The sequence below is a fragment of the Ahaetulla prasina genome, chromosome 8 (assembly GCF_028640845.1).
Source record: "Ahaetulla prasina isolate Xishuangbanna chromosome 8, ASM2864084v1, whole genome shotgun sequence".
Lineage (NCBI taxonomy): Eukaryota > Metazoa > Chordata > Lepidosauria > Squamata > Colubridae > Ahaetulla > Ahaetulla prasina.
Window position 1 is genome coordinate 63,328,826 of NC_080546.1, and position 14,706 is coordinate 63,343,531.

A 14,706-nucleotide genomic window follows, 5' to 3' on the forward strand; every position below is an offset into this window, starting at 1 on the left:
TAAGGCCACACTTGGAATACTGCATTCAGTTTTGGTCGCCACAATGTAAAAAAGATATTGAGACTCTAGAAAGAGTGCAGAGAAGAGCAACAAAGATGATTAGGGGACTGGAGGCTAAAACATGAAGAACGGTTGCAGGAACTGGGTATGTCTAGTTTAATGAAAAGAAGGACTAGGGGAGACATGATAGCAGTGTTCCAATATCTCAAGGGTTGCCATAAAGAAGAGGGAGTCAAACTATTCTCCAAAGCACCTGAGGGTAGAACAAGAAGCAATGGGTGGAAACTAATCAAGGAGAGAAGCAACTTAGAACTAAGGAGAAATTTCCTGACAGTTAGAAAAATCAATAAGTGGAACAACTTGCCTCCAGAAGTTGTGAATGCTCCAACACTGGAAATTTTTAAGAAAATGTTGGATAGCCATTTGTCTGAAATGGTGTAGGGTTTCCTGCCTCAGCAGGGGGTTGGACTAGAAGACCTCCAAGGTCCCTTACAACTCTTTTATTATGTTATGTTATGTTAAAAAAAGATAAAAAGAAAATAATCTCAATAAAAATCTCTCCCACGTTCAGTCTCACCTTAATTTCAAAAAGATCTCCCATCACTTATTATTTCATAATCCCATTCCAAATAAAAAAAAAATTAAAGTAATAAAATAAAAATAACAAAATGAAAAGGAGTAAACATATACCATATATTCAAATATTCTATTGGAAGTTTCATCTCAAATTATTTCAATTTCACTGCCTATGCTTAAAAACTATATATTTTCTTAACTTATTAGATTCCTTATTATCCCATTCCTCCTCTTCTCATCATTTTTATAATCCTCTAATCTTTAACATAAACTTTAGTTTTACATTATTATATCATGCTTTTTATATTCTTGTCTAACATTGCTGCATGCAGCTCTTATCTTTAATATTCCAGTTCTGTAATCATTTCTTATATTTCTTGCTTAAAAGACAGTTGTATACTTCTCTTGTTGTTCATTATTTTCTACTTTATTCTCTGATATTATGAGTCTTAAAGGTCATCCATCTGTTTGCAAAACTCCTCCCTTTGAAATTGTCCTGAAATCACAAAGACTGACACCTATAGGTGTTAGTCTTTCGTCTACAGTTACAATCCACAATTAACAAAGTATCCATTTTTGAGCCGCACCTTTTTTCTCTTTGTTTCAATTTGTTGCCTTTTTTCAGTTCTGTTTAAATAGTTTCAATATAGTCCTTTGAATCCAGATTTATAAGAAATAGAGGAACTGGGAAATACTCAATTAAAATCCATTTTTAAAGTCTTAGCTAATTCCTCTCTTTTTCCTTCTTGCTTATAATTATTAAATAATCGATAAAAACCTCCAAAATTCTCCAAAGTCATTTTTAATTAGAAGTCATATTTTCCTCTATTTTCTCTATTCAGTTAGGGCTCTAGGCTTAGGTTCCAAGCCAAATTTTAACAGGTTAGAGGTATCATTAATTATTTCCTTTTGTTTTCATTTCCTGTTTAAATTAGCCACTATTTCTCAATTTTTCTTTAAATACTTGGCAAAATTGCTCTTAGTGCCTCTTTGTGAGCTGGTATTAACTCACCCGGCTTCAATATCTTGTTCTGTACTTATGCTTTATCCTCCTGCCTGTTCTTGTGGCTGTCCCGACTTCAGGCAGCTGGTGATGGCTGCGGTCCTCCTCGCTGGTCGAGGGAAAAAAGCCAGAGCTACAGGGAATTTGCAACTTCCCTGTCCACTCCAGTGGCTCCCTCATTCTTCGCTGCCCCTGCAGGGCAGTTATGGTCCAGACCAGACCCCCATATCAAGGGGGATTTTCGGCACTAACCCTCTTGGGGTTCATGTCTGTTCCATCACGACGCTGGTCACGCCTCTCGCCATATCTTCTGTCAGTGCTCAAGATCGAATGACTTTTTTTTTTGCCATGAAAGAGGACACCCTGGTTTTTCTTGTTCTGCAATGTAAATGGAAAAAGCAGATAATCTAGAAACAGCCCTTATTTTCTGTCTGTGCCATTGATTTTTCTGCCTATCCATTTGAGAAGGTGAAAGGCAGGAGAGAATATTTTTTTAATCAGGCTCCAAAAACAGCTTATTGTTATTATTTAAAAAACAGTAGCAAAGCTTTAGCATTTAGTCTACATATTCTGGACTTAAACTTTTGCCCATCTGAATTAGCAATTGAAGACCAGAAGATTTGATGCCACATGGTGGAAAATGCTACTGTAACGTTTCAAGTTAAAATATTTTCTCAAAGAAGAAAACCAAGCTTTCTGGGACAGCAATGATTCAGCCATGATAATGTTGGCTTTATTAAAGATCCAATCATTCTAATGTTGCTGGTTACAAAATACAGCCTTGATATTTCAAATGATAACTCTTTAAGCTGTTGTAATAAGAACATAACAATAACCCAGTATCTTTTTTGTGGCTCTCATCCATAGCAGACCTGGTGTGTTACCACTCTGAAACTTCAGTTCTAAAGATGATTGGTAAAACTTCAGGTTTCTTTAAAGGGATGTAAGCATGCATATTTAGCTATGTGACTGGCTAGGAATAATTGTGAGATCAAAGTTACACATGTTTCATTCTTCTGAAGTTGGTATTTGTGAAAAGCCCTGTCTTTCTCAACATCTCCATAATTTTCGGTTTCCTGACCCAAGTTGAACTGTTGTCTTCTTTCTTTCTCTCCCTTTTCTATTCTTCATTGCTTTCAGGCAAATAATGTAACAGATTCTAAATCAAAGTTTTTCATCCCCTTGTGAAAAGCACTGAAACAATTCTAAATGCCATTTTGTTTCATCAAACGCATAACAAATATTTTTATGTGGAAGGAGGGTAGCTGTACCCTATGAAAGTTTATGCTTTGTAAAATTGTTGTTGATCTGAATTTTGAAAGCCATGTAATCCATCAATTTTGTGAACAATTTGAACAAAAACCAATTTGGTTTTTATTGCGTATTGTTTATTTGATTTTCTTCATGCGTTATTTCTTGTATAATAATACTTTTTGTAAAGCCCTTCAGACTAATTAATTTTTAATTATAATATATTTATGTGAAACTTTATAAAATAAATTATTTTTTTTCATTTACATAATATTTTCAATTCATCATGTAAAAATACAGTGAGTTGATGTGTTATGATACAATTGTATTTTATGTATGCTTTGCCAATACGTGTGCCAATAAACCATATTAACAAACATGTTGTTTACATTTCCTTTCTAACAGAATATATAGTTATAAAATATTGGTACTGTACATGTAAAGAGAACTTACTAGTGCAGAATATTTGAGCAACACATTATTTTTTCAATAAAATGATTCTTTCAAAAGAGTTTTATGAATTTACATGAAAACATAAGGTGACATTGACATGTAGGAGAACCAGACAGACATTTGGAGTGAAAGTTTTCAATGATTCTACACCTCCAGTATTATTCAGTCAATAAAAGTGGTAAATGTGGTATTCTCTGTAGCAAAATACAAATGTGTTTCTTATCAGTATTACTGTAGTAAGTTTAGCTTTATTTCTGATTCAGTGTAAAATTGGACGTGTTTGGCATTTTGTTTCTCAAACAAGACTAGCAAGTGAAGGAAGTCCCATTCCCCAGATAGAAGAAGAAACCATGAGGCAGCAAACAATTCAAACACAATACAAATAAATACAAATGATTAAATTACAATAATTTAAATCCTTTCAAACTAAAACACTAGCCTTGTCTGACTCATTTCCAGAACTGACAGTCCCAGGGGGGCTAATCAAAAAGACTAACAAAACCACCAGAATGTAGCAACAAGTAGCCAGATGTGTAACACAGTGTCTGACATGTAACACAGTAGTGATATCTTGTGAAACCCAATCACCATCTTGTTAAAGCATTTATTAGGATAAACAAGACACAGGAACTAGTTAGATTTCCCAACTTCATTTCTTTTCAACAGAGATAAATCCTTTTTCCTTCCAAACAAGGCCAAACAAAGAAAAATTATCCCATCAATAGATATAGAATTAAAACATCACCAAATACAGGATTTAATTATCAAAAGCTTGTGTTAAACTGAAAGGCTCAGAAAGAATAACTCACATTTGGATGTCAATCAGCCTAGCTTCTTCAGCCAAGAAACTTTGCTGAATGTCACTTGTCTTGGTTTCTTGCCATTACAAGACTTCTTTCTGGCAGCTCTGCTTCGCTATTCCTTTGATTCTTCAAAGTGTTATTTCCGGCTGGAAGTATCCTCATTGGGAGGCATTTTCCTTCCAACAATTCTGGCGACCATCTGAAGGGACTCCCAGCTCACTGAGTTACTGGAGGGGGCCTGAAGAGCCACTACCCTGCCGGCGACAGAACTTTTGTCTGTGGGAAAGACTCCACGGACCCTGCCCAGTCGGCAACAGGCATTAAAGGGAGTTTTTTGAGTCTTGCACTCAACAGCTGCCTGGAAAGAGAATAAGTAAGTCCTATCTCTAAATTACATTTTTTAGAGATAGGAAAGTGGAATCAGGTGTGTGCGTATGAGTGTGTGTATATGTGTGGGGCATCCTCTACCAACAACAGCTGGATCTCACTCTCTTTGTGTTCTCTCTAGCTGCCGCCCCCCCCCCTGCTGCTTGCTTGCAAAAGCCGTGACCGGCAGGACCCTGGAAAGCAAGGGGGGAGAATCAAAGCATGAGACCTGTAAGAGGAAAGAGGAACCGAGCAGTTAGCGAAAGTGTCAGAGGTTTTTTTCTTTTCTGTCCTTTCCCTTTTGGTATTGGTAGACCAGAGCTGCCCAACAGCAATTGGTAAATAAAAATCCTGTGAGAGGAAAGGGCCCTTATCTCTGGAAGCAAGCAGAGATCCTTCAGGACTCTTCTGAGTCTGAAAACTGTGAGCAAGGGAAAAGCCAGTGACAGGAGGTGTCCGTACTTACTGCGGGGAGCAGTAAAGTCCTCCCATACCAGTGGTGAAATCTAAATTTCTTTCCTACCAGTTCTGTGGGTGTGGCTTGCTGGGGTGATGTGGCTGGGTGGGCGTTGCTATGTAACCATGTGAGTGGGTGCTCAAAAGACATAAACTCACTAACAATGTCCTGCTGGAGCAGGGTTGGACTAGATGACCTCCAGGTCCCTTCCAGCCCTGGATTATCCCCTGAAGCTGCGTCTAGTGCCAGGTTTGTAGTCCTTCTTTCCTTCCCTCCCTCCCTTCCTCCCACCCTCCTTTCTTTCTTTTTTTCTTTCTTTCTCTCTCTCTCTCTTTCTCTCTCTCTCTCTCTTTTTCTTTCAAAAACACTTCCCCAACCCCGTTTTTGGCCTGCTGGGAGCAAAAATGCCCCCCCCCGTTTCCCCCACTCCCCATTTTTGGCCCAGCAGGCTTCAGGGAAGCCTGCTGGGAGCAAAAACAGACTCCTCCCCACCCCCATAAAAAAAAGGTTCCAACGATCGTGCGCCACAGCTGTGATCCTTGGAGCCTTTTTTTTAACCTTTTAAAAGCATTTTTATACTACCGGCTCAGGTGAATAGGTAGTTAAAAATGCTTTTAAAAAGTTTTTAAAAAGGCTCCAATGATCGCGCAGCATAGCTGTGATTGTCGGAGCCTCTTTTTTTTTTTACTTTTTTAAAGCAATTTTTACTACCTATTCGCCCAAGCTGGTAGTAAAAAAATGGCTAAAAATTTAAAAAAAAGTTCCAACAATCAGCTGAACGATTCAAGATCATTGGAACTTTTTATTATTATTATTATTATTATTATTATTATTATTATTATTATTATTATTATTATTATTATTATTATTATTATTTTTTATTGAAAGAGTTTTAAAAAACAAAAACATTTTTCCCCCTTTTTCCCCTCCTCCCAAAAACCCTTCCCTCCTCCCCCGGCTTCCCGGGTCAATCACAAGGTATTGTTATACATAAACCAAACATAGAATAAAATTTTCCCTTCCAATCCAAATAACCACATCCAAAGCTTTTCATCTCCCAACCCCCTCCCCATTACATAAAATAACTTTCTAATTATTCAAAGGCAATCTGATATTTCTTAATCTGATATCTATTTTGTAGATAATCAATCCATTTTTTCCATTCAATTAAATATCTTTCCTGCGTATTGTCTTTTAAAAAAGCTGAGATTTTAGCCATCTCAGCCAAATTAATAACTTTCAGTATCCATTCTTCTATTGTAGGTATCTCTTCTTTCTTCCAATATTGTCCAATCAACAGTCTTGCTGCTGTTATTAAATTCAGAATCAATTTAGTCTCAATCCCTGTACAATCCGTTATAATTCCCAAAAGGAAAAATTGTGGCAGGAACTTTATCTTCTTCTTCAGTACATTTTGAATAATCCACCAAATTCTTATCCAAAAGACCTTAATTTTCTTGCAAGTCCACCAAATATAAAAATATGTAGCGTCATCACAATCACACCTCCAACATTTCGCTTGGATATTAGGATACATACATGATAATTTTTTGGGATCTAAGTGCCATCTATAAAACATCTTATAAAAATTTTCCTTAAATTCTGTGCTTGTGTAAACTTAACATTTCTAACCCAAATTTTCTCCCATGTTTCCAACATTATTGGTTCCTGAATATTCTGTGCCCATTTTATCATACAATCCTTTACCAAATCCTTTTCTGAATCTATTTCAAGCAACACATTATACAATCTCTTTATATGCTCCTGGGTCTGATTTCTAATTTGCTTTATTAAATTTTCCTCCCCTTGCATTTTTTTGATCTTCTTTCCATCTAGCACTTATTTGCCCATATTGAAACCAAGTATAATTCCTCCCTTCTTCATTTAATACCTGTAATGATTTTAATTGCAATCTACCTCCTTCAGCATACAAAAGTTCTTTATAAGTAATCATTTCCTGTTTCTGTTCTATATTTATATTCTCTATTGCATGTCTAGGGCTCGCCCATATAGGAATCTTGTAATCTAAGTTATAGGAATATTTTTCCAGACCAAAAGAGCACTTCTCAACACATGATTCTTAAAAGCCCTATCCACTTTTTTCATAAAATAAGTACGCATGCCATCCATATAACAAGTCATAACCTTCTATATTCAAAATTCTTTCCTCTGTTAAGTTAAACCAGTCACTTATTACTGAAAGGGTTACTGCTTCATAATATAGTTTAAAGTTAGGCATTCTTAAACCACCTCTTTCCCGTGAGTCCTGTATTACTTTCATTTTAACCTCGCCTTTTTACCCTGCCATATAAATTTGTTAATCCCAATCTGCCAATCTTCCAAATTTTTATCCTTTTAATTATTGGTATCATCTGGAACAGAAACAAAATCTAGGTAACACATTCATTTTAATAGCCGTAATCCTTCCCAATAGCGATAACTGCAATTTTTTCCAAACACTCATATCATTCTGAACTTTTTGCCATAGCAAGTCATAATTATTCTTATAAAGTTTCTTGTTTGATGAGCTAATATAAACCCCTAAGTATTTAACCTTTTTTACTACCTCAAATCCTGTCATTTCCTCTAGTTTTTGTTTCTGTTGTATAGACATATTTTTAATTATCACTTTTGTTTTATTCTGATTTATTTTAAATCCTGATACCTTTCCATATTTATCAATTACTTCCAACAAAAATCTACTTGAATTTATAGGATTTGTTAAAGTAACCACTACATCATCTGCAAAAGCTCTAACTTTATACTCATATTGTCTAATCTTAATTCCCTCTATTTTCGTTAATTCTCGTATTTTATCTAATAATGGTTCCAGAGTCAAAACAAACAATAATGGTGATAAGGGACATCCCTGTCTCGTTCCTTTCGCAATCTTAATAACTTCTGTCAAACTACCATTTATTATAATCTGTGCTGTTTGCTCTCCATAAATCGCTTTGATTATTCTAACAAAACAATCTCCAAATTGCATTTTCTCTATTAATTTAAATAAAAAATCCCAATGCAATCGATCAAAGGCTTTCTCTGCATCCAAAAAAATAAATGCTGCTGAAGTATTCTTCTTTTCCAAATATTCCAATATATTAATAATCTGTCTAACATTATTCCTCATCTGCCTCCCTTTTATAAAACCAGATTGATCAGTATGAATTCTTTGTTGTAAAACTAACATTAATCTATTTGCTATTATTTTTACAAAAATCTTATAATCATTATTTAAAAGTGAAATCGGCCTGTAGTTACCGGGTTTAGAGCAATCTTGCTCCTCTTTTGGTATCAGTGAAATAAAAGATGTTTTCCATGACGGGGGTATTCCCACTCCTAATTGTATCTGATTAAATAATTCTTTAAGTGGGCCTAATATTTCATCCTGTGTTTTTTTATAATAAGTTGCTGTAAGACCATCTGTACCAGGGTTTTCCCATTTTTAGTTGTTTAATTGCCTCCACTATTTCTCCAGTAGCTATCGGCCGATTCAGCTCCTCCCTCTGTTCTAATGTTAGAATATTAACCTTATAATCTTTCAAATAATCATAAATGTCCCTATTCAATATTTTGTCTTTTGCATATAATGCAGTGTAAAATTCTGAGAATGCCTTTTTAATTTTATCCTGTTGATATATCTCTTTACCTTTATATTCTATTTTTTGTATGACACGTGCTTTCTGTTTTTTCCTTAAGTTATATGCCAACCATCTCCCAGGTTTATTTGCATTACAAAAGGTATTATGTTTAGCATATTGTATATTCGTTGCCACCTGGTCTGCCATTAACATATTAAATTGACTCTGTAATATTTTTATAGCCTCTTTAAGTTTATGATCTTGTGGGTTTTGAATTAATAACTGTTGCTTCCTTTGAATTTCTTCTTCCAAGTACCTACGCTGCCTTTGTTTATTATTCCTTTGCCTATTGTCCAAGTAAATCAATATCCCTCTAATAAACGCTTTGCTCGCCTCCCACACAGTTCCTATAGGTGTCCCTTTGTACATATTAAAATCAAAAAATTCTTTCAACTGTTTCTTACAATAAGTTACATTATCCTCATATCTAAACAGATTTTCATTCAACCTCCATGTTCTACCACCTTTTTTCCCTTGTAATAATTCCATCCATACTGGGCTATGGTCAGTTAAACACCTCGGAAATATCTTCATTTTCTTCACCCTAGAAAGCAAGTCATTAGAAATTAAAATACGTGAGAAAGATTGATGCCTATCGGAAAAAAAAGTAAAATCTCTCTCATCTGGATTCCGTAACCTCCACATATCTCTAAACTCAAAGTCTTCCATCATTTCAAAAAAGGATTTTGGTAGTTTTGCATGTATAGGTATCTTCTTGGAGGAGGTTCTCTTATCCCTTCTTGTATCAATTACTCCATTCCAGTCTCCTAATAAAATAAACGAACTATAATCCCAGAGGGTCAACCTCTCGTGTAACATTTTGTAAAACTTTTCTTGTTGCTGATTAGGTGCATAAATACCTATCAGCAAAGTCTTTTTTGCATCTATCACCAGTTCAATAGCAATAAATCTTCCTTGAATATTTGCCTCAATTAACTTAGCTGGTATATCCTTCCTGATATATACAACAATTCCATGCTTCTTTTCCAAAGCTGATGCAACAAAATGGTTACCCAATTTTGAGTTAATTAAATATTTTTGGTCTGATAATTTTATATGTGTCTCTTGCAAACAAATCACATCATTTTTAAATTGTTTCAAGTAGTGAAATATTTTCCTTCTTTTCTGAGCTGAATTCAAGCCATTAACATTCCATGACAAAATTCTATTTGCCATTACTGGCCTCCTGAAGCTTTGAAGCAGACAACGGAAGATCCTCCTCCGGTATCTTCCATCTAGCTCCTCCCACAGCTTCCATGCTGGGATCCTGACTTTTACTTTGAGACTGTTGCTCTTCTTTACGCTTAAGAGCTCCTCTTGTCACCCTTTGCTCTTGTGGTTCCTTTGATACTGGCAGCAATGAAGACTCTTGGATCACCACGCCTTCTTGAATCTCTTGAAGTTTTTCTATCACTTCTATTTCGACTTTCAAAACTGTAGAAAGAAAATCCTTTGCCTTTAAAACAGTGTCAATTCTATATCTCCTTCCTTGATAGAATACTGTCAGTCCAACTGGCACCTCCCATCTGAATTGAATCTGATGTTTTTTAAGTTCTTGTGTAAAAAAAACAAATTCCTTCCTATCTCTTAACATCTTTGAAGGAATCTTTTTCAGCACCTTCAGCTCCTGTTCTCCAATTTTTAAAGTTGTCTGATATGAAACTTGCAGAATCTGATTTCTCATAGTCCTTTTCACAAAATAAACCACAATGTCCCGAGGAAGCTTTCTCTGTCTTGCAATCCAGAAGTTAACTCTATATATTTTATCAATTTGGTAAGCTACCTCTTGGGGTTCGACTTCAATAAATTCAGCCAATGCTTCTGATATAATTTTTCTTAAGTCTTCCTCGCTCTTCTTGCATACCACGGATTCTAAGAGCTCCTTCCATAAGTTTATACTGTAATATCACAACCTGATCTTCATTTTGATCCACTTTTTTCTGAACACCTTTCATTTTGTCTTCTAAATGCTTATTTGACTGAGAGATCTGTTGCATTTCCACTTCCAATCCTCAATTTTTACTCAGTCCTTGAACTGCCATGAGAATATCTTCTCTTATTTTTGCATTAAAATTCTCCATCATCTCTTTTGCCTATCTTCAGAAAGTTTTAATTGTTCTTTCAATATTTTCCTCAAGACTTGGTTCAGATCCCCTTCTTCCAGAAGGCTTTAAAGGTTTAGCTGCCATTCTGTCTTCAAAAGAATCAGGAATTTAAACTTAACAACTTTCCTTCCCTCCTTTCAGTATAAAAAAAACTCCGTTTGTAACAATCCACAAATAATGCTACTTTATCGTACTAAAAAAATTTTACTTTCACTTTCAGACGCCATTTTAAAAGTCAATTAATCAAAGACAAAGAAAGGTTTCAGGTTTCAGAAAGGGAGTCGGTACTTGCCGTGCTGATTCTACATCAAAGATCGAACACTTGTGAAATTCTCGTCTGCTTAGAAAATCAATCAATTTAATAAGTCCTTTTGAGCAGAAGCGACTCTCCTACTCCTTTTTCCTGATAAAAAACAGGAGCGTGTTTGAAGTTGGAGGGAGTGGAATTCGGTTGGACCATAAATCCAGGAAAATTCGCTCTTAAGAGCAAACCCCCTGTCAGATCTGCCACTTTTCCACAACTCTGCATAACCCCCTTTTTCCCATGCTAAGCTCAGTGAACAGTGATTTTTTCTGTTTCACTGACTTTTACAATCTTCTAACACGGAGTGCTCTGTTAGAGCACCCAGCAGGAGCGGTGACATCACTGGAGCCCTATTATTATTATTTTTTAAAGCATTTTTAACTACAGGTTCTAGCATGTACTCCTGCGTGCGCAGAGGGTACAGAACACATTAGTTCCTGGTTAAAACCAGGAATTAATGACAACCAGGTGGGTAGGCAGAGCCTCACGCCAGGATTGCTACCAGTTCTCTGAATCACCCGCCACAATCGCTATCAGATGAGGTGATCCGATCCAAACCGGGAGCATTTCACCCCTGTCCCATACCATTTTTTTCCAGTCTGAAAACTGCAGACAGGAGAATCCCTAACTGGAGGTGCCCATACTCTGATAGGGAACCAGAGTCCTCATGAATGTCTTTTTTTAATCCGAAAAATGTAGGAGGGGCAGTTGTCTCACTAGGAGACTCAGTTCACTGGGACCCCATAGAGCCAAATTGAATCCCTACATCAGAGGGGAAACATGGGATGCTTTAGCTCAAGCGACATGGTAGGCTCCTCAATAAAAGACTTGCTTGATGCCTAGGATGAAAAGAGGTTGCCTGTCCAGGTGGGCATGACAAAGAAAAAAGCACAGAGGCTATGTAAAAAGTGGCCTTTGCTTACCAATGAATATGGGAAAAGATCTGGCCAGAAGGCAGTACATTTGAATACTCAACCCTGAAAGCACTTAGGTGTAGACTGAAGCCAGCTCAACTACCCTACTGGTATTGCTGGGCTGAACTTTCCAGGTTCAAGGACCTAGACCTGACTAAAACCAGGAAAACCCAAAAACCCCATCAGCCCCAGACAATTCAAAACCAAAATTTATGGCCCCTTTGCTAAGCAGGCCTGTAGCTGTGCAACAAAAAGGCCAGCTTGATTATATATTAACCCACACTCCCTTTTCCTCATCCGATCTAGTCACAAGTAATTAATTGTTGGTTTTCTCTTGGTCTCAGGAATGTAAAAACAGATATAAAACTTGGGAGGTAATGGTAGGAAAATTGATCCCTGCCACTCTAAAATTATTTAGCTGTACCAGATCACTCCATAAAAGAAGGCAGAAATTTCATGAGAAAAATATTCCTTGTAGCTTATAAAAAAAGTGTATTGGATTAGCTTCAGTACTGAAATTCTTCTGGAGTTGCCTGTAACAATTAAATTGATTCCTGATCATGAAGCAAAAATACCTCTTGTTCATATGATAGTAAGCTCTAGCAGCTAATCCAAATCTAACATTGACTGGAGCATGAATTGTCCCTCATCCACTTCTCTGCAAATTGGATCATTGGATCACATCACTGTTTATTTTTGGCATGAGCTTCAGCATTTGGTATATACAAAATATTCTGAAATTTGCTTTGTCAATCTCTTCTTGACATCATATGACTGCTTAATATTTTTTTTCTTAATCTTGAGCATAAATTACATGTATTATCATGCCTTCACTCCATTCTATTTTAAATTGTCTTTTATCATTGCTGATATAGGCTCTGTAATCTATATTAAAACCTCTTAACAGGAGTCATGGTAGCACAGTGGTTAAAATGCAATTTTGCAGGCTAACTCTGCTCACTGCCAGGAATTCAACCCTGACCTTGGCCTTCCATCCTTCCAAGGTTGGTAAAATGAGGACCTAGATTGTTGGGGCCAATATGCTGATAAAGTGTCAGGACAGTCAGAAAGGCTGAAGAAAGGAGTAAACTATAAAATCTATCTTTAGATACAGATGAGAGGAGATATAATTAACTCAGTAACAGTAGATAACTAAAATTAAAATTCTGCACCAGGTAAATTCCAGCCATGTCCCACTATAAAGTAAATTCTGCAAACTGAACAGTTGAAATTAAGCAAATATTCATAATTTGCTATTTTAGGTTGAATGCATTCTACTTCCTTTTCTTCCTTTCTTTTTTATTTAGTTTTATTTTTGTAAATTTTCATTCATAAACATTTTTGAAAAACAGTGCATTGTCAGAGCATTATTTACAAAGAGAACAAAACCAACGAGAGTTGGTAGTAAATCTTAGCACACAAACTAATAGCAAGATCTATCATATCGCAAGATCTAAAATGGACAGCTAACATCAAAAACATCATCAAAAAAGGACAACAAAGAATGTTCTTTCTGCGCTAACTCAGTAAGCTCAAACTGCCCAAGGAGCTGCTGATTCAGTTCTACAGAGGAATTATTGAGTCTGTCATTTGCACCTCTATAACTGGTTCGGTTCTGCAACCCAACAAGAAAGACACAGACTTCAGAGGATAATTAGAACTGCAGAAAAAATAATTGCTACCAACCTGCCTTCCATTGAGGACCTGTATACTGCACGAATCAAGAAGAGGGCCGTGAAAATATTTACAGCTCCCTCACATCCAGGACATAAACTGTTTCAACTCCTACCCTCAAAACAACGCTATAGAGCACTGCACAACAGAACAACTAGACACAAGAACAGTTTTTTCCCGAAGGCCATCACTCTGCTAAACAAATAATTCCTTCAACACTGTCAAACTATTTACTAAAGCTGCACTACTATTAATCTTCTCATCGTTCCCATCACCAATCTCCTTCCACTTATGACTGTATGACTGTAACTTTGTTGCTGGCAATCCTTATGATTTATATTGATATATTGACCATCAATTGTGTTGTAAATGTTGTACCTTGATGAACGTATCTTTTCTTTTATGCACATTGAGAGCATATGCACCAAGACGAATTCCTTGTGTGTCCAATCACACTCGGCCAATAAAATTCTATTCTATTCTATTCTCTATCTTTAATTTTTAAAGTTAGTCTGTCCATTTCAGCACAGTCCCAGATTTTTCTAATTACAACCTCGTCCGGTGGGATGTTCATATTTTTCCAGTATTTAACATATGTAATCCTTGCTGCCATCAGTATGTGTAACACTAAATAAGTGGTCACTTTATCATAATCCTCTGATAGTATACCTAAAAGTCATGTTTCTGGTTTAAACTCAATATTTTTTTTAGTTATCATTTGCAGCCAGTTATGTATGTTCTCCCGATATTTTCTTACTTAACTGCATGTCCACCACATTTGGTAATTTGGGGTCTGGTTGCATTTCCAGCATTTGGTGGATAGGTTGCTGAACGTTTTTGCCAGTCTTACAGGTGGTAAATGCCACCTGCAAAATATCTTATAGAGATTTCCTTTGTATGCTGAGGTCATAGTCAATTTGTAATTTCTGTCCCAAAGTTTTTGCCATTTCTCTAATTCTATATTATAACCAAAGTTTTTTGCCCAAGCAATCATCGCTTTTTAAACTATTTCTTCCTCTATTTTATAATTCAGTAAATAATTATATATATTTTAATCAGTTTTTCATCCGTCCCCATTAAAATTTTGTCAAATGCTGTTGGTTCTTTATTTGCACCTCATGTTCTAATGTCTTTCTCATATCTTGACTGAATCTGGAAT